Source organism: Haemaphysalis longicornis, unplaced genomic scaffold (assembly GCF_048455015.1).
Source record: "Haemaphysalis longicornis isolate Haplotype H1 unplaced genomic scaffold, Haemaphysalis longicornis Haplotype H1 scaffold_5, whole genome shotgun sequence".
Taxonomy (NCBI): domain Eukaryota; kingdom Metazoa; phylum Arthropoda; class Arachnida; order Ixodida; family Ixodidae; genus Haemaphysalis; species Haemaphysalis longicornis.
In genome coordinates, this window is record NW_027526385.1 from 134,640,326 (window position 1) to 134,662,490 (window position 22,165).

Here is a 22,165-nt window from a genome sequence, read left to right on the forward strand (position 1 = left end):
TGCATGGTACCCGTGGTCGCCTGATTGAGAAATTTCTAACAGCTTCAGGAGCATGTCTATATAACAAAGACAGGCCTAAATACCATAATATAGGAATCACCACGTACTCACACCTCGACTTGGCTATTGGCTCTGCATTATTCTTTTCATCTCTTTAGTGGGACATTGTCACGAACCCATATGGTAGTGACCACTTCTTAACCACATTGACACACACAGCTAATGGCCCGAACAGCTCTTTCCCATAAAAGGTGTAATGAAGCTAGAGCAAACTGGAGTACATCTACACAAACATCCAAACTACATCACACATCTATTACACATCTACACAAGGAAGAAGCTGCCCAACTACTCTCGGCTCGCATTATCGAAGCTGCAGAAAAGTCCACCCAAGGAGGCCCTGGTTAAACGAGGACTGCAGGCGAGCCTGGGAGGCCCAGAAAAAGGCGTGGGTGTCCTTCGTCGGCACACCACTGCGGATAACCCGGTCTCCTTTAAACAGGCAAAAGCGTCCGGGAAGCGCCAGCGCCGTGAGCCTAAAAGGGAGAGTTGGCGCACCTTCCCCACATTCATAAATTCTTACACCGACACTAACAAAGTCTGGACACACCTATAAATACTCAAAGGACAACAAACACACAGCCTGCTTTTGGTTAGTACAATATAGGACACACATTAAAACCGGGCTAAAATGCTCGCACAACTTTTCCAAGGAGTTTCTAGTTCCGCACACCACACCAACACTTTTATGAAACACATCACGTCCGGTGATAAGAAGTCCGTATGAGATAATATCCTGTTATCCACACATATCCACACATCCTGTTACAACACCCACTTTTCACTTCATGAGCTGAAGCTTGCACTCACTAGTTACACTATGATACAACACTTACATGCAGACACACTTGGAACACTCCATCTTTACAACAGAAGTTTTTTAGGTGCCTCCAGCGTCTCAGAGGGAGTTCATCATAGTTGCTTTTCATTGAGAGGAAGGACCTCTCTGCTCCCGCAAGGTATCCCCCCCTTGCCCTGACAAGCTGCCTGTGTAAGCTCTTCGGGAAAATGGTAAGCTGGAGACTGATGAACATTCTTGAGCGCAATGCTCTGCTCAAGAGCTGCCAGGCAGGCGTCAGGGTGGGACAATGTACCAACAACCAAAATATTGCAATATAGTCGTATGTCAAAGATGCTTTCCTCCACAAGCAGTATTGGATGACAGTATTCTTTGATATGAAAAACGCTTACGATACCGCGTGCTCGTACGGCACCCTCCGCGACCTGAAGTGCTTCGGATTGTCGGGTAGCATGATAAACACGTTTGCCAGTTACTTCTCCAAAAAAAACCTTTCGGGTGGAAGTGCACTAGTGTACATGTGCAGAAAAAATGAGAGCCGCAAGGCGGAGTTTTGAGTTCCACTTTGTGTTTTGTGAAAAGGAATTACCTCAGTCAGGCATTGCCACCATCAGTTTCCTAGGCAAACTATGTAGATGACATACTATTGTCTTTTAGGTCTTGTAACCTGTCTATCTGTGGGAGCGAAGTCAAGCTTGGTGTTAACAAGCAAGCTGTTTGGGCAAATAGGAACAGTTGAAAATATAATCCAGAAAAGTGTACTTGTGTTTTGTTTTCAAAATGGCGTGGCGTTCGGCCGGATCCAGATATCAAACTCAGTTGTCTCGGGATTTCAGTCCCAAACGCCCACAAGTTCTTAGGTGTCGTTCATGATGAAAAGCTCCCATCCATCCCACATATCAAGTAACTTGAACATAAATGCCTAAAGGCTATGACTATACTCAAGGTTCTCTCACAAACTTCATTCGGTGCTGACAAACTTCTTTTACGCGATTTTGCTTGCCAATAGGTTCACTATTGGACTATGGCAGTGTTGTCCAAGGGTGCGCCAGTAACACATCCTTCAAAATGCTGGACCCAGTGTTTATTATGGGGCTCCGCCATGTATGTAGTGCCTTCCGCAGTAGCCCGGTCGAAGGCCTCATTGTGGAGCGTAATAAATGTATCCTACAAAGTCTGCGGGCATACAGAGACCTGCTTTATGCTTTTAACCCTTTCGGCCCTGGCGTCGTCATTTGACGACACAACACATAATAATATCCTCTAGGGCTTAACCAACGAAACCAAAACTGCTGGTTTTCAGGCAGAGGGTTGTTCAAGTAAGCCTTTTGCGATAGACACCACCATTGTTGACATTTCGCCAGGCTGGACGATATGAAAAAGACGAAGCTTCAGTGGACACAGGATATGACGACCGTACGGGTAAGGAAACGGAAATTCCGGTTCGTCAAAATGTTTATAAATCCGTAAATACTTGGATTACCAGCTTGATATTTTTTCTGTAGGATCAGGGTGTCATGGGGTTTCCGACAAAAAGAAAAACAACTTTTTTTACAAAAAAAAAATTTTTAATTGCCTAATGACCTAATTAATTAACGTGCCTCAAATTAATAAATACTTGCACTATTGGTGTATTTTTCATTTCTGTGCTTCTGATGTCCAAAGCTGTAAGAAAAAATGCGTAAAAACAATTTGCGCTTGAAATAAAAAATCCAGGGCTGAAAGGGTTAAAATCTCATCAATGCCTCACCCTCTTTTTAAGTCAGAATTTTAGGATATATCTATAACTGGACTCATGCTAAACAGACCGTCATTCTCTGCACTTTTCTCTTTCAGATTTAGAGAGGAAGCGGCGGAGCTTCACGTCTTGATTTTACATACCACCAAAACTTCGGTAACATATTTTATAGTACCATAGGACTTCTTCAATGTATCGTGCGGCAGATCTTTTGCACATATAGAAAATACCGAGCGCCCAGATGTGCAATATTGCAGCACTTCCTGTATCTGTAGCAAAGATACCGGTGTGATAAAAATTATCCTGATGTCTCTAAAACAACCACTCTTGTTTTATGCGTGGTGCAAGGACCCGGCCTTTATTTCAGTAGAACTCTGAATAATAATAGTAGTATGTCCACGGCAAAGACCTATTGTATACTTCTTGTTGCTAATCATATTCTTCGAAGACATATACCAAAATTCATTATCTATACAGATTCCGTAAGTGTTGGGCGTGCATTATCGTCACCAAAGTCTTCCAGAAACCACGAACAAAAACTTGTCTTCAATGCCTTTGTGTCTGTTTATTCCCACAACTTGAAACTGGTCCTTTGCTCTGTCTCTTGTAACTGTGATATATGCGGGAACAAAGCCGTCGATCAAATGGCCGCTGCTGCTACACAGTTGAATCGAGTGCACGTAACAACATTAACCTATACCGACATGAAGCCACACACAGACAACTTCGCAAAAAATGGCAAACACACTGGAGTGCAGAGACAAACAAGTTACACGTAATAAAGCCACACTTGGGACAACACACCACTGACAAATGCAAAAGATACAAAAAAAATCGCCTTGGCTAGATTAAGGATAGGGCACACCCATGCAACATACTCTTACCTGCTCACTGGATCTCGAAGACCTCCATGTACCAGGTGTGGACATGGCCTACCCATGAGCCACATCCTTATACATTGCAAGGCACTAGAAAGAACACGACCCAGACACTTCCCAAATTTATACAGACAGCACATTCCACTACACCCATCGCACTTTTTAGGGTACGACCCCATAATTACCCACAAGCATATTTTTTAATTTCCTAGCAGTGCCCAGTTGTTACACCTCATCACTTACCAGGCATGTTGGCACCCTGACCCTCTACAGAAATCGTCTACAATGTCGTTTATGTCATTTCACAGATATTTTTAGTTAAATCTTTTACTTTTGCTATTACTTCGTCCTCATAACATAAAATAAATTTTACTTGGCGCCCTTTATTTTTATTTGGCCTTACGCCATAAAAACCCAATCATCATCATCACGTTTAAAATGTCCATTTTTGAACTCGCGTTGGTTTCTAAAGTCTTGAGGGCGCATTTAAAACATCGTAGTACTGAAAAGGTTGATCAAAGTACCGGCTTTACTCTATAAAATTGTACCTCATGTATACATTATCATAAAGAGGGCCTTCATACATTGCGCAGGAATAGGAACAAAATATCGAGCACAAAACTTGAAGAAAATTTTTCACCGGCCAGGACAAGGCAGGTTATTATAGAAAAGTACGACTATTGATGCAAACTTCTGCTTCTCAGTGAACGTAAAGGGAACAGAAACTGCGAGAGAGCAGTGAGCAGCAGGACGTCCAGCGAGTAGCATAGACGAGACGAATGCTGACACGTTTACTTTGCAAGCATTGATTTCCCCCATGTGGATTCTAGAACCGTCCATTTACATCGACAACACACCCCAATTTTTATCCAAGTATGCATAGTACGACAGGTTCTGCATCATATCAGATTCCCCGTGTGGAGAATTTGATCAGAAGGAATACCTTCTTCCGAGTTAATATTACGTTCCACCGCAAACGAGAACACCGAAAGTAGACGTGGACGAGACCAAATGGGGTGCATAAAAATGAAATAGACCTCAGACTACGCGATGACTACGGTGTCGTGCAGGTTGTAGAAGTACTAAGAAGGGTGAGGTGTGGTGACTACATAGTGATAACATCTCCAATCCGGTTAGATTTGAGGAGGAACCGTAAAAATCTAGTACCTAATAGTGCTATCACTGAGCTGACAGTAGGACAAGAAGTTCAAGAACTGAGGATTGCACTGCAGACGTGATAATCAGCTCTTACTGACGAAGCAGAGTTTGCGACACTGAAATGTGGAAATCTTCCAGGCATTATCACGGACTGTGCAATAGAAGTTGGAGGTAAGATCTCTAGACATGATACTAATAAGCGTTCCCATGATACGCAAGATTTATTAGGGAAATGGAAAAGCTTGATGGTCTCCACCCCAGCCTATAAAATAAAACTATCGGAGCTGTCGAAGTTAATCAATAGACGTAAGACACCGGACATACAGAAATATAATATGGAGAGGATTGAGCATGTTGTAGGGCCATCGAGACATGGAAAAAACATTGTATGTATGCACTCAAAGACAGGCAATGCAATCTCATTAAAAAGGGATGAAATTGTTAAAGTAGCGGAGAAATGCTATAGAGTCTTGTTAAGCAGCCGGGACATCGAGGATAATACCGAAAAAGAAAATAGCTAAGAGGAGGCAGACATTTAACCAGTAACGGCACAAGTACTAGAGAACGCTTTGAAAGAAATACATGGGTGTAAAGCAAGTGGTGAACAGCAGTTAACAGCAGAGCTATTAAAGGACGGCGGACAAATTGTACTAGAAAAAAAAACTGGCAAACCTGTATACGCAATGCGTTAGGGCAGCGACCGTACCGCATCCATGGAAGCACGCGAATGTCATTCCTATCACTAACAAAAGTGACAAGAAGGACTCAAAGAATTACAGGCCGATGAGCTTATTGTCAGCTCTTTATGAGGTACTCAGCCAGGTAATCTCTAAGAGAATTTCTTCCATCTCATATTTCAGTTAACCTAAAGAACAATCATGCTTTGTAAAGGATGTTGAACAAAAGACCATATTTACACAATCAGTATTTCAGTGCACAATCAGTACACAATCAGTACCATATTTACACAAATAGGACGGCGGGCATTCGAAATTCATTCTCCGATAATGGATCGCAGACTGCGATTGTTCCTAAAGAGGGAAGTGTATTAGAGGTGCATCTTACCGGTTCTCATGAATCAATGGCAATCCACGAGATGACGCGCCAGAGAAGGAAGAAGAAGCGAGATAAAGGCAGGTGTGTCGTGAAGACCGGGCTCCAAAACAGCCAAGGCACGGGTGACGCGACCCATGTAATAGATGTCGCCACGCAAGCCTGGGCGGGAGCAGTCCGACGACCCATCGGCTCCGGTCCCGAGACACTCCACCAATCAACGCATTGGCGGCTCCAGCGGTGATGGGCCCGTGTTCCCGGTCAGCGGCAACGAATCGTCGTCCTCAGCTACGACGGCCCCCACAACGGCGACGCTCCCGAAACGAGTCTCGCTCCTCTGGTCTCACAACATTGACACGACAAAGCCACTACATCTTTTACCTCACCACACCCACTCCTAGGGTCAACTTCAGCGCCGTTCATCCGGTAGGTATGTGTATGGGCTCCTTGTGTGACACCGTGTAGGCTACTGTAGGAAACTGTTCAATTGATATCGGGACGTATTTCTGGTTTTTATTACTTTATTTCTGCTTTTTCAATAAATCTCCTTTTCCGCGGGTGAATGGTTTTGTTGACCGCGCTTTGCTTGTTGCGAGGTTTCCTCAGGGATAAATGTCGTTTGTCAAGTTCCCCTCGCTTTTCCATGTCCTTCTTCTCTGCTGGTCAGGACGCGTGACAGCGGTACACACCTACGACGCAGAAACTTGGAGGCTCACTAAAAGGGTTCAAATTAAATTGAGGACAACTCACCGAACAAATAAACGGAAGATGATAGGCGCAACGTTAAGGCACAAATTAAATGGGTCAGGGAGAAACGCGCTCAAGGACATCTATAGCGGAGGCAAGAATACTGTTGGTCAATAAGGGTAACAGAGTGAATCCCAGACAGGGCAAGTATGGCAGGAGAAGGCCTAAATTTTTGTGGGCAGACAAGATCAACAAGTTTGCAGTGATAAAGTTGCTGCAGTTAGCAGAGGACCCGTATAATTGGAGATCTATCAGAGAGGCCTTTTGCTCTGCAGTGGGTGCAGATAAGCTGATGATGATGAACAGCACACGCCGCGTTTTTACACTGATTACAAATTGCTACGTAAACAAAACAGAACCATACTAGTCAGCGTAGCTACGCTGACTAGTATGGCTCTACTCACGGGGGCTAGCCCCCGTGAGTAGATCATAACCCGGACGCACATATAAAACTCAAGTCCGAGCAATAAATATCCGTCATCTGTACTAAGCAGGCTTGACGCGACCGAATTGGACGAGTTCAGGCAGCGTGCTTTGTCGTGTCTTGCTGGAGCCACCGTTGCGAAAAAGTCGTAGGTAAGTCGGCCAACGGGTTGATGAATTTGGTAGTGTCCGAAATAACACACCAAAGCTAGATGCTGAGACACCAGCGTCCCATTCGTGACGAAACATATATAAGATCTTCTGAATTACGCTCAGAATCTCTGCAACTAAGGTTTGAGTGTTCGGAATTTATAAGATTTAGTTCTGTTGCACGAACTGGACCAAGATGGCGGCTACACTCCGCATGTTACAGGTACATTTGGAAATTTGCGTGGATACCGTCACCATGTAGGTGGGGAAGCAATGCGTCGAGCAGTCTGGTGGGCTTTGTTGCATTGGTAGGTAGGCATTGTGTCATCTCCGTAAATTCTATCATAGCTTTGCTTCACGCAGATGTGACACTGGTATTGCTCAGCATTGATGCAGCAAGACACCACAACAGTGATGACCTTGTCACAGCTTTCGGTAAGCACGTTTGTTTTTGGGTGCTACGCCTTGGTTCTTTAGTGATTGATGGTGTTGTGGCGCAAGCCTACCTGTATCAGAACGAAGTTAAGGCAGTGCCACTGTTCGTTATTAGGACTTCAGGGGCTCAGGTTGCCGTACCTATTCGTCAATGAAGATTTCGCAACCACTAGTTTTCTTGGGAAGATTGGCTGTCTCTCCTTAGATTCTTCTCGGCGCCTGACGCAAGCAACCGCCTAGAAGTTTTATTCAGATCTGTTGGATGGCAGGTGATGGTATGGTGATGGGCTGCACACTACTGGCGGATTTTGTTAGGGGCGTTTTTCGCCGCTGCCAAATGCGGGGGCACAGGACGATGTCTGTCCAGACAGGTAACGGTGGGACCAGTAGTATTTATAGTTATTTTTGCGATCGTGCGTGCCATGCCGCGTTGTCCGGGTGATGGCTTGTCGTTGCACTTTTCGAAGAGTTCGGTGCGAAGGCCGGCGGGGACGACGACAAAGTGCTTGCTATCGTTGTAGGGTCGACAGTTTTGTTTACTCGAACAAAATTTTTCATGAAAAATATAGCGGCTGCGCTTAATATTTCTTGGTACGACGATGTTGCGTCCTGCGAGGTATTCCACCTGGACGTGCAGATCGGATTCGGCACGCTCCAGTTTGGCTTGGTAACTTTCAGTCACAATTACATAGAACGCGGCGTTTTCTTCGGAGTCCCCAGGCGCCAGATCGATCTAAGCGCGTGAGTTGCAGTCGATATATGAGAATTTCCTTCCCGCTTTGGCAACGATGGTCTTGTCAACTTTTTCAAGGCTCATGCTCCATCTCCCAAGATGGACAGTGAGGTGCTTCATACTGGCGACCGAACAAAGCCCATGGAGGTCTCGTGCTACTTTAAAGCGTCTACCATGCACGTACGCACGGAATATAAAAAGTGCAAAAAGATTGCAAGGGCCCTTTCTCAAATGCTGACTAGGTTTTTTTTGTTTTAATTTTGACAGAGCACGGATGGCATCAGCTGTTACTTTTTTCTAGCCACTGTGTTTTAAATGACGATGGAACCCAAACTGATATCACTGGCGTCCGTGTTCATTTCAATTTTGACGTGTTTGTGAAATCAGCGTGTGAAGACGGTTTATGTAGGCATTGTTATTGATCCGGAAATACTTCTTCTTTTGGGGTTTCCCAAGAGAAAAGGGGCGGTATTTTGTCCAGCGCATGAGTCGCTCTGATACGCGATGAAAGTTTTTGATGAAGCGGCGGTAGTACGCGCAAAGTCCGAGACATCTTCGCAGGTCGATCTAGTCCTTCGGCCTAGAGAAGATCTCCATGGCTGATATTTTCTCTGGTGAGGCTGGTCTGCATCGCCCAGAAGATGAGTCTCATAATTGTAAGTTTCTGGTATTCGACCGGCACATTTTAGGCTTCAGCGTTAGGGCCTCCAGAGAAAAGAAGTGTTCCACTTCAGGCTGGCGTGCGCAGTGTCCAAACCTTGTACAAATGTTCATGATGCCATGCACAGCCCAAAAAGGATTACGTTGTGCTGTCACACTCCGTCTGTGGCAATTGAAGCAGGAAACACTCTCGTTTGTCCTTTTTCAACTACACAGTGCCCTATTTTGATGTTCACCGACGAGAAGTACATTGCGAGGCATTTGGTAGTCATGGGCGTCCTCCTATCAAGTCAGCAGGTACGCGCGTTTTTTGTGATTCTACTCAGCTTCCTACGGTCAACGCAGAACTATATTTAGCGGAATTTGCTGCAGGAGATCAACGGGAGCTCCAGGGGTGCTTTTCAAGAGTTGTAAGAGGTCGCCGCTCAGCGTATTGTCGTCTTGTGTCCCGATAGCTGCGCGCTAGTGTCGCCCTCGTGCGACACGAACGCGAGACTATCCAGTTGGTTGCCATATTCGATGATTATTCCGTGCGTAGCAAGAGGGCTCTGACGTAACTTTGAAGAGGATGAAAAAAAGCCTCTGTAGTGACATAGCAAAGCCCTGAACATTTGATGTTTTTGTTGTGGCTCCGCTCGGTGCATGTTGACCACGTGAGCTGCATTGAATGCGTCATCCGATTCGTTTTGAAAGTGGGCGACATTGATAACGTCGCTCGCTGCCAGCATTTCTTCGTCGAGCCCAATAGACGCGTCATTGTTTCCATGCTCATGTAGCTCAGTGAAACTTGTTAACAAAATTTTCACATTACGTTCCTTCAAGCGTACAAAACCTTTTGAGCCCTGACGCCATGCTGTAGAAGCAGACCGCGATCCCTTTCCACAAATGAGCCGTTCTAAGCATCGGCATTTTGGCAGCAGACGGCGATCATTCTACTTGCACGGGGAGGCAGGGTGACTAGTTCATCGGCAATAGTCAGAATGGCGCAGTGTACGCCGCTTGGCGTCGGTTGCTTACCGTGATCGGTGGAAACATTTTTTGCTTGTCTTGCAGATCACTAATGACACCCTTGTGCGTCATATTCTCCAAGTGCGAAAGTGTGATAAATGTTTCGGGTATGTAGTTTATTTACGAGATGTACCCGTTTTAATTTGCATGGTGTCGTGACCTTTTGCTGTGTCGATATGCGGACCATCCCAGCTTCTCCTAAATGTTTCAGCTTGGTCCAAGTCTTCTGTTAAATGTTGAGTGGTGCACCGCCGTGTCTATGAGAGCAACCACGACAAACCCCTCGATGGATAGACGTACGTCGGACGTTGTCCAAGTTCCGGTGCATCGGGGCAGCGTATCTCGCCTTGTTCGTCTTTACGGCCCGTCGTGGCGTGTCGTCATTGTCGTCTTCTTGATAACGGTTGGGTGAGTAGTTTGGGGCGTATGTCGCTTTGTGCGGGGGTCGTTTTGTTCAGGTGTCACCTTAGCGTAAGATAACCTCGCTGGGCAGAGGGTGCGTCTTGGATCTTGAGTTTCGGTGAGTCGTCGCCTCGTGGCAGGGTCTCACTTTTTGGCATTGTGCAATTTCACCTCCAGAAGTTGGTACCTTGAAGGAGCTGCCGCTTGTGATGTTTGCGTTGCCGGAGTACCTCGGTGATACGTGTGGGTGGGGTGATGGCGGAGGGTGCAAAGGCGCTAGGCCTCGGTGGCTGCGGGTAAGGCAATACACTATTTTGTTAAGGCACTGTCCTGGCAACTGACCAGGTCCGTCGACCGGGAAGCCTCACACTTCGAATCACCTGCATGGGCTGCGTGTGTATATTTGCTCAACTTTGCCACAACAGTAGGCCAGAGGACGGTGGTCAGAAATACGCCACACGTCGGTCTTGCGTGTTGTAGAGGGTTATACCGCAGGGAGTCTGGCGCATGAGAGTGCACGGTGGGAGGATGGCACCACCTGGCTACTAAAACCGGCAGGAAGGGACGTCGAACAGAAGCGTTGTGCGGTGTAGCCTGCGGCTCGCGGGATGCTTCAGGCAGCATTGAAATATCAAGTGCTTGTCGCAATTCTTCATGGATCACGTTCCTTAATAGATATGTCACGATGCCCTTGCAGGGCCCTTTCAAAACGTTTCGCCAGTGCATCCAAGACCATTGTGAGGATGGTCTTTTATAGTGCATCGAAGCTAATATCCCCAAACAGATGGCCTCAGAGACCACTCCATTCTCTCGTTATCGTACAGTGTCATTCAAATTTCAGGCGTCTTCTTGTGGACGCCGACTGATACGTTAGATTCCGTCACCGTATTGACAACAGAACCGAAGATCTCATCAATTACCCTGGAATTAAAAACCTTAGTTTCTTTTTTGAATCATTGCGGGCTTGGAACGGCGTAATAATTTTATAATGTCCTCAACAAATATCACGACCATTTCGTTAAAGTGCTGAATCCGCATTCCCAGCAAAACCGTGGCTCGCTCTTTTCGTATGATAGTTGCGAACGTTTTGGGCACATCAGTTTTGAGCAGAGTTCCACCGTTCACCTTTCGGGGTTCGTGAACAAAGTTCAAGCTGCGTCTTCAAAATACAAGACCATATTCCAGATAATTTCTTCTTCATACCACCTTCTTCGTACGCGCTCCCCCTAATCCGGCAACTTGCCTGAATATCCAACAGCGAATCATCGGAACAATGGCGGTTGCTGGGGCCCCTTCAGAACGACGGGGCTGCATTAACCATTGTGCCGGTCTATTCGTATTTGTTCTTCACTTAATCTGGTAGTAGCCCGAACTCATGTTGTAGGACTTGCTGTCGTTGGTTGGATTGAGATTGGCTTGCTGAGTCACACAAAGAAACTTTCAAGCCTATTTACCCCGACCTTCACCAGATGTAACATAGCCGAGAATGGACGACAAAGGCTCTCAGATAAATAAAGGTTATCAGTGCTAACCTGGGGTAATGAATGAACTTAATAGAACACAAATGTCGAGGAAGGGGTCAGCACCGTCACTTGTGTAAATGAGTTGTGATTTTGCGAATGCCATGCCTTTTACCATGAGAGCATTTCTCTTTCCGTGTGAACATTCTAGGACCGTCGAATTACGTCGGGAACACTTTCAGTTATTGAAGTCTAGTGATGACAAGACGAAACGCTCTTTATATTGCCGCGAACCATGTATAGGCTTGCTGATTTATTGTTTCTTTTTACGGCCAGGACACGGCCGGCTGTGTTATCTGCGTTCTAAGCAAAGCGCGTCTTCCATTTATTTTAATGCCGCACGGGCTATCACATTCAGATAAGCAAACTGTTTCGCCCTAAAGTCGCTAGCCAAGAATATGCGTCTGTGATCTACAATGTTCTGGATGTGAATCGACGGTTCCAGAAAAACTCGCGCCGAAAGATACAAAGCCTGCAGAGCAGACGCCTTGGCATTTTATTCTGCGACGCTCGCCGACGCAACTCACTTTGTTGACCGCTGCTTCGCCGCCTCTGTATTCTTTTGAGTTGTTAGGGGAGCACAAGTTCGCTCCAATTAACTTATTTCTCCTTCAAGACAACTGCGCCGTCCTTGGCTTCGTGACATCTGGTAGAGGTGCGGGGTACTCACCCTTTATGCTCTCTACGACATCTGGAAGCCGCCAAGCCAGCCCAACCAGAGAAAGCCGCCGACTGCAAGGATTGCTACCCGAGTTCGGTCTCATGCCAGAAGGGCCCAAGAGAAGGAACGCTGCAACCAACACCATGGTGCAAGAAACAACGTCGCCAATAGTCCTGCAGCAGCCCCGGGAACCGCCATCGTTCCGAGGAGCCCCCGCTGAATACCCCGAAAAATGGTTGGAGAAGCTGGAGCGCGTCCGCATCTTCAACAGGTGGGACGACGAAGAAACTGTGCGGCATGTCTTCCTTTACTTAGAAGATGCTGCTCCAACTTGGTTCGAGAACCATGAGAGTTCTTTGACCGACTGTACTCAATTCAAAAGGGAGTTCCTTAATGCCTTCACTACCGTTGTGAGAAAAGAGCGAGCTGCGCTTTTGCTTAAAACTCGAACGCAGCACCGGAATGAAGGTGTCGTGATCTTCGTTGAGGCAATGAAGCGACTTTTTCGTCTTGCTGACCCCGAAATGACCGAAGAAAAGAAGCTCAGGTTTCTAATGCGAGGAGTGAAGCAAGAGCTTTTTGCTTGTCTAGTCCGTAACTCTCCGAAGACGGTGGCTGACTTCGCGTCTGAGGCGGCCGCGATGGAGAAGACGCTAGAAATTCGAACGAGGCAGTATGACCGCCCTGTCAACGCACTGTTCTCGGAAACCATCGGTGCCGCAACTGGAAGCTCCGACACATTGCGCGAGACCATTCGAGCAGTGGTTAAGAAGGAGCTTCAGAAGCTTTTTCCAACAACGCCGAACCTGAAGTGGCTTCTCCGACTGACGTCATCCGTGAAGAGGTTTAACAGGCGCTGGGAAATTCTATGCCTTCAGAAGCACCCCGTCACCCCCAAGCGATGACCTACTCCGCAGCTCTTCTTCAACCCATCCCTGCTCCAACCCGTCGCCAAGAGGCCCAGCCATACTGCCGTCCAATGCCGCCCGCCCGACGCCCTGTAGACCAATACCAGACGCCAAGGAAGCCCGACGTGTGGCGAACGGCTGATAACTGCCCGCTGCGCTACCACTGGGGAGAGGCCGACCACATCTACCGTCGATGCCCTTACAAGAGGCTCGGTCAGCGACGATTCTCCGTCGACGCACCACGCCCCCTATCCGGCCAGCGCCCTACTGAGATCGACGAATACCGGTCCCACACGAACCGAGGACCTGCCCGCTTGAACCGTTCGCCGTCGCCCTACCGGTACCAGTCGCCAAACCGCCATAACACCGCTGACTTCTCACGTGGAAGGTTACCCAGCCCACGCGAGGGAAACTAATAGCAGCAACTTCTGGAGGTGAAGTTGCAGAACGGCGAAAAAACGAAAACTGTCCAACGACGCATGGCAGTACCAACACCGTACCTGCAGCCCAACGACTCGATCTAACCCGGACGTGACTCCAAAACCAGACGACGACAGCTATACGGCGCGACGCGTACCCGACCTGACCGAGACGTCCGCTGAGAAGACGATGACAACGACGATGCACAGTGCGCGACCGTCAACACGCACAAGACGATATGGGACGCCCCGACGCACCTGAAACTCGAGGAAGGCGGCATCCGACGTCAAGGTGTCCATCGACGTTTTTGATGTAGTCGCCCTCGTAGACACGGGAGCCGACTACTCCGTAATGAGCGGACGATTTGCGTCTAAGCTGACGAAAGTTATGACCAGATGGGACGGTCCGCACATACGCACAGCAGGAGGCTACCTCGTGACGCCAAGTGGAACGTGCACATCGCGCGTCACCCAAGAAGGCACGACGTACCCTGCAGTGTTCGTCATTTTGCCCAACTGCTCCCGCGTCGTAATTCTCGGAATGGACTTTTTGACAGACAACGGCGCAATAATTGATCTGCAGACCAAGTCGATAACGTTTTCTTCCGATCATTCTATGAGGCCGGAACTGAACTCCGAACACGGTGCAGCTGTAATGATCACCGATGATCATGTCACCCTGCCACCCCAAGCAAGCTTGATGATCACCGTCTACTGTGAAGGTGCAGCTCCTGATGCCGACGCTACCGTGGAGAGTGACCAAAGGTTGCTTCTCGACCGCGGTGTGTCTGTCGCAAGAGGCATTGTGTGGTTTAAGCAACGCAAATTCCACGTTTTGATCGCCAATTTCACCGAGGAATACCAGCATTTAAACAAGGGCGCTGCAATTGCATTCCTCGAAGAAACGCAACAAGCAAGTGACGTGATTGCCGTCACCGACTTTGAACGCGCACCCGAAGATACCTTCAAGCTTCCACAGCCCTTCTACGTGAATCCGGCGCTACCGCAAGAACAACGGAACAAATTATTGGCTTTGCTGCGTCGCTACAGCGAGTTTTTTTTGTCGAGTTCAAAATTACGTCAGACACCCCTAGCGAAGCACCGTATTCTAACTGAAGATGGAGCCCGACCTACCCGACAGTCACCCTACCGCGTCTCTTCCGACGAACGGGAAGCCATCCGGACTCAAGTCGACGACAACCTCAGCGACGACATTATACAGCCATCGAAAAGTCCGTGGACTGCTTCGGTCGTTCTCGTGAAGAAAAAGTACGGCACTTTAAGGTTCTGCGTTGACTACCGGAGACTAAACAAAATCACCAGGAAGGACATGTATCCCCTGCCAAGAATCGACGACGCCCTTGACCACCTCTGCCATGCCAAGTACTTCTGATCGTAGATTTGAACACCGGCTACTGGCAAATTAAAGTGGACGAGAGAGACCGAGAGAAGACTGCGTTTATAACCCCGGACGGCCTATGCGAGTTTAAGGTGATGCCTTTTGGGCTGTGCATGGCGCCAGCAACGTTTCAAAGAGTCATGGACGCTGTGCTAGCTGGCCTGAAGTGGCACACTTGCCTCGTATATCTCGACGACCTTGTGGTATTCGCCTGGAATTTTGACGAACACCTTGCAAGGTAGGAGTCTGTACTCAAGGCCATTCGTACGTCAGGGTTTACGCTGAAGCCTGAAAAGTGTCGTTTCGCGTATGATGAGCTGAAGTTCTTGGGCCACGTCGTCAACGCCGCGGGAGTACTACCTGACCCGGCGAAAACTTCGGCCATTGCGAACTTCCCAAGGCCGAAAGACAGGAAGGGCGTGCGAAGATTTCTCGGACTGTGCGCATACTACCGGCGCTTCGTCGCAAACTTCGCCCGCATTGCAAAGCCACTCACACGATTGACGAAAGATAGCACGCCTTTTATCTGGGAAAACGACTAAGAAAAGGCATTCTGCGGGCTGCGAAAATGCCTGCAAAGCCCTCCCGTGCTCGCTCATTTCAACGAAGACGCCGAAACAGAAATCCACGCCGACGCCAGCGATATAGGCTTGGGTTCCGTTCTCGTCCAAAAGAAAAGCGGTAGCGAAAAAGTAATCGCCTTTGCCAGCCGTGGTCTGTAGAAGGAGGAGAAAAATACTCAGCCTCTGAAAAAGAATGCCTCGCAATTATATGGGACATTTCAAAATTTCGCCCATACGTGTATGGTAGACAATTTAAGGTTGTCACAGACCACCATGCGCTGTGTTGGCTCGCCAAAATGAAGGACCCCTCTGGCCGTCCTGGGCGGTAAAGCTTGCGCCTGCAAGAGTTCGACGTTACAATCGTCTACAAATCCGACAGGAAACACTCCGACGCCGACTGCCTGTCACGCGCCCCCGTTGACCCGCCACCACTAGACTCCGATGAAGACAGCGCGTTCTTCGGAGTCGTTACGGAGAGCGACCTAGCCGCCCAGCAGCGTGCCGACCCCGACTTGCGCGTCATGATCGACAACCTCGAAGGACGAAATGTCGCCGTGTCTAGGGCGTCCAAGCGGAACTTGCCAGCATTCGGCCTCAAAAACTCCGTCCTCGTGAAGAAGAATTTCAGCCCCGGAACGAGAACGCATTACATACTTGTAATCCCTGCAGAGCTCCGTGACAAAATTTTGGAAGCGTGCCACGACGACCCGTCTTCCGGACATCTCGGCACAGCTCGCACTATTGCAAAAATCAAGGCGAAGTACTTCTGGCGCCGCCTTACATCCAACGTCACCCACTACGTTCGGAGTTGCCGTGACTACCAGCGACAAAAAACGCCGCCGACAAGACCCGCCGGCTTTCTGCTACCGATCGCCGTCCCGTAGAGGTCCTTTCAACAGATTGGAATGGACCTTCTAGGCCCATTCCCAACGCCATAATCACAGAAAAAGGGGATTGTCGTGGTGACAGACTACATGACGCGCTACGCAGAGACCGCCGCTCTTCCGAGGCGCACTGCACAGGAAGTCGCAAAGTTCTTCATAAGCCAAGTTGTGCTGCGACATGGATCCCCGGAAGTCCTAATCACGGACCGCTGAACGGCCTCTACTGTGGAGCTGATGCAAGAAATATTACGCTACAGCAACACGGAAAACAGAAGAACGACCACGTACCACCCCCAAACGAACGGACTAACAGAACGTCTGAACAAGACAATCGCAGATATGCTGTCAATGTACGTTGATGTTGAACATAAGACTTGGGACGAAGTGCTCCCGTATGTCACGTTTGCATACAACATGGCTATCCAGAAGAGACGACGCAGCTGACGCCGTTCGAGCTTGTCTACGGAAGACGGCCAACTACGATGCTCGACGCAATGCTTCCGCACGTAGAAGACGACGACCTCAACAACGACGTCCAAGGATACCTTCAGCGTCCGGAGGAGGCCCGCCAGCTGGCTCGAGTTCGTACAACACGCCAGGAGCTCGTGGATGCCGAGCGCTACAACCTCCGACGCCGTGACGCAGGGTACCACCCAGGGGACCGTGTTTGTGTTTGGACTCCCATTCGACGACGCGGACTCAGTGAGAAGCTTCTGCGACGATATTTCGGACCCTACCAAATTCTGCGACGTGTCGGGCAACTTACCTACGAGGTGATCCCGGATGGTGATTCCGGAACATCACGACGACGCACGCGGCCTGATGTCGTCCACGTGGTTCACTTGAAACACTACTATGCAAGATGACGGAATTTTTTTTGTTGTTGTTTGTTTGGACTGTCTCTTATTTTAGCATCGGGTCGATGCACTCTTTGAGGGGGGTAATGCCACGAAACATGTATAGGCTTGCTGCTTTATTGTTTGTTTTTACGGCCGGGCCATGGCCGGCTGTGGTATTTGCGTTCCAAGCAAAGCGCGCCTTCCATTCTTTATTTTTATGCCGCACGGGCTATCACATTCAGATAAGCAAACTGTTTCGCCCTAACGTCGCTAGCCCAGAAAAATCGTCTGTGATCTACAATGTTCTGGATGTGATCGACGGGTCCAGAAACACTCGCGCCGAAAGATAAAGAGCCTGCAGAGCAGACGCCTCGGCATGCTATTCTGCGACGCTCGCCGACGCAAGTCACTTTATTGACCACTGCTTCGCCGCCTCTGTATTCTTTGAGTTGTTAGGGGAGCACAAGTTCGCTCCAATAAATTTGTTTCTCCTTCAACACAACTGCGTCGTCCTTGGCTTCGTGACAATATCAAATCAGATAGCCGGTGCAACACACAAAACGAAGGGCCAATAACACGCGCTCAGCTTCGAACACAGACAACACCGCCGGTGGAGGGGACACTATATACAAAACACATCAGTAAAAACACCGAGCCATGCTTCGCATCCTTGCTGCCTGATATTAAAGCCTAATATTTTGAATAAAAACCTGTATAAAAACTTCACATTTTATCATCCTTCATCAAAAAAGCCGAAATTAAAAGTGGTCGCATCTGCAAGGTACCGCTTTGTTTTGTGGAGTTCTTCGTTCCTTGGTTTTTGTCTCCCACAATTTGGTGCCGTGAAACCCGGGAATATACGTCGGAGAGAATGAGCAGCGGGACCCTTAATTGATTTCGACGACTCCTGCTCTGGCGGACCATATTCCTGGGACCCACGATGACCGCCATTGACGGGAATCTACGGTGACAAAACACGCTGCCGGAGAAGGTGGATGGCATCGTTCGGAACGTCGAAGTAGGCCTCAGGAACGGATACCATATCACACAGATGGGTAATGCTTTTTCTGGCGCTTATCGCAGTCCTCTTTCTACAGATTTATAAGATAAACGAGGATATTTATCTGGAAACAAACTACGACCTCGTTTCAGCGTAGACATCTGAAGAAGAAACACTCAAAGGCAGAATTCTACACATTATGGCGGAGCTCCGCACTCGGTCCTGAGACCATCCGAGCAGTGAGTCTGCTATTACCCCCGACAAGCTCACCGCCTTCCGGGACCGCAGGTACGCGAGCGAAGCTCACAACCCTGGAATTGACCAAAATCGATGCCAACCGGCGGAAATGGCTACAATTTTGGAACCAGTTTGAGAGTAAGATTCATACGAACCCAGAACGTAGAACTACGCAAAAAGTTCAGTACTTACTCAACCTATTAACTAGAAAGGCTGCTTCCGCAATATCAAGAATGCCTCCGAAAGAGGAATGCTACGAGGACACGGTAGCGCTGTTGACACAATGGTTCGGAGATCAGGTTATCTTTGTACAAGATCACATAAAAGCCCTCATCGAACTAAAATTGGTCGCTTCATCCTCAGATGTAAAGACTGCGCAAACTCTACGACGAGGTTTAAGTTCATTTCAAAAGCCTAAAAGCCCTCGGAACGAGCCCTACATGCAGTGCCGGATAAGGAAACTTTGGGGCCCGGGGCTACTGCATCCTTGGGGCCTTGATGATGATGATGATGATGATGAAAATGATGCCGCTTTAATAGGCAAAAATTTTCGAAGCCCATGGTATGCTCTCTGATCACTGATAAATTATGCATAATTTTACGCTTTCCGGAAACTAATTTCTTGGCTTTATGTCTAGTGTTATATAAGGAATTTCAAGAGGCGTAAAGGTAGTATGGTTTGATTGCCGGTCCGTCAGAGATTCACAATTATTCGAAGCACCGTGTCGGCCTGCACACGCCATGGTACAGAAGAGTATTTTCTTACAAGAAGCATATTTTATTTATCCTGTAATGTTTTATTTTTATTGTAAAGTTCTCCACGTGCATATATGGGAGGGCTCAAAGTCCTTGCAGGCAGCTGTCACTCACAGACATCTGCCAAACAGTTAGCCGCCACGGCTTACGAGCCAAAATCCTGCAGATTACCCGCGCAGACGAAAAAGCACGGGGCGGTTGAACACGCGCAACCTTCCTATCGCAGCACGATTAGCACAAAAAATGTCGCTTTTTGGGCTGGGGAACGGTCGGCTTCATGCGTTGTTTTGCGCATGGCCGTCGAACATGCAGCGGCGAGAAACTCCTGTTGCGCGTGCAGCTTGCTGGTCTTGCTAGTCGGCAAGCCGCTGCACATTAACGGGTCCCCTTTGGGTTTGAGAGCGACAGGTGAGCACAAGAGATGGCATGAGACAACAGTCTAATAGCTATAGAATGTCTCTGCTCCCACCCGCGCTGCTGCTCCCGTTGGTGCCCCGAAACAATTCCAGCAGTCAGTAGTTCGTTGTCCGATCGGTGGGGTCGTTGTTAGGCCGTAACTGGCACTAGAAACACGCTGAAGCTTCTCGTCTAGATTCGGGGTCTACGACGGAGGCGACTAAAGGCCCCACCACATGCAGCGTCTTTTCGACGTCGCGCGAGCCTCAGCGTCGTTCAGCGTCAATGCGCGGGCCCGCAGGAGAGGGCGAGTAACCGCATGGGCCCGGCGAAATCACGCGCCGGCGTGCGCGATCGACGCTTGTTTCGTCGTCCAGCATGAGATTGAACAGTCGCCGGTATTTGTCGCATAGGGACTTGCATTTTTCCTGCACGGTTTCTACGGCAGAAACACATGAAAACAATAACGACTTGTTACAATAACTATGCGCACAGGCTGCAGCGCAGTTGACAAGTGCCTTACCTCCGTCCGCAACACCAGGCGCCATGGCTGCTGCCACTTCAGCTCACAACGTCTGTTTGCGGGGTTTGTTCTTGTTATCTTTGTGCATCGCCTGCCATAGAGCGGGGCGGGCTGCTACTGCAGTTAATAATGCCCCAGCGTTGATGTTCGGCATGCCGGCCACCATTAAAAAAGCGAGTCGGACTGGCACAACTGGAAACTGGCACCAGCGACGCTTCCGCAGCTCGTGCCGATATCTGGCAAGCGTAGGTATCGGTGTCGCCCGAGCGTCAGCCCGCGTCGCCATGCATTTTTGCGCGCGCGCTGACGCTCGTTGACGCCGAACGACGCTTACGTTGGCGCGACGCCGAAAATACGCTGCATGTGGTTGGGCCTTAAGGGTGGGCCGCTCGTTGTCGAGTCCTCAACACGTCTGCCGCGTCCAATATTTTTCCCGCGCTCCTTCGGGGGTTCCTCTCCTCCTGTCGCCACGCCCAAGCGTGACCAGAACTGCGGGCAGCCCTTTGGTCCGCGCTGCACCGTATGGCGGCTCATTTAAAAGCGAAAAGCGCCCACGGGGGAAGCAGCTTAATATCCCCGAGTCGCGCTGGAGGCCCGTTTTCAAGACGCCATCGAAGGGGCCGCACGCAGGATGCGTTTTTAAGTGGGCACAGCTTTATTCATCCCCACCAGAAACAGACGTTGTTGTTGCTTTGTTTGGCTTCCAGGCCTGAGCTCTTCACACCGGCTAGGGCTGCTGATTCCCTAGCTCGAAGGGAGCCGCTAGGGTCGGGATGGCCCACCGGACTCTGCGTCCACACAGAGTGGCGCCTAGAGAATTAGCTACGAATGGAGTCACGCGGACGTATAGCTTCCGCAACGCGTGTTGCTCAGACAGCCTGCTGAGGCTACAGCACAAAGGCACGGGCTGAAGCCGAACGACCCCGCGAGTGGCCTACACAACCTTCGAACATTTAAATGACCTTACTCTGACCATTGAGCGAGAAATATGGAGTCGATATCTATCACGCCTATGCGATTCAACTAATCCACTAGCTTTATTGAACGGGTCTAAATCGCAATAAACTTGCTTGTCAAGCGCTATACATTACAATTTCTCGCAGAAATTGTGTAGAGAGGGCAGTGCTTAGGTTGTCAATAATGACATATAACAACCCTCACGTTTAAACAATTTACAATGTTCTTCAGACATTATTTTATTATTCGCACGCCTGACCCTTTCTTATACCGAAACGTGCGTGCGCCAAAACGAGTGCGCACTTAGGTGTCTGTGTACCGAAAAGACTACCGAACAGACCAGTGTCGCGAAAAAGACCGAAGCCGAGCTCGGGGCCTGTTTAATGGGGCTTCTTAGGCCCGGTCAAGCTGTGTACCCAAGACATTTAGTCAAAGCCGTGTTCACATAAACGTCGGAAAAAGAAGAAAAAGGAGTAGGAATAACTAATTTAAGTTGAAATGGACTCGAAGGTTGTCAACCATAACGTGAGGGGCCCCCCCACTCCTCCACACCGGTCACGAGTTAGTCAGCTGATGTGTGATTGTGAGGTTGAAGCTCCTACCTTCAACTTTCAATGCGCGCAGCGAGCACACTCAATACCTTTTTTATATAGTCGAGCGGGGCCCCTGATAGCTGTGGGCCCGGGGCTGCAGCCGCCGTAGCTGCCACCTTAATCCAGCCCTGCCTACATGTCACGGCTTCATGCTACGAGAAATTACGCTCGAGACGCCACCAAGACATCTCGTACCTCTATTTGATCAGTGGTCGAATATTACTATGGTAAACAATCCGAATCATGATTCTTCGATAACAACTACC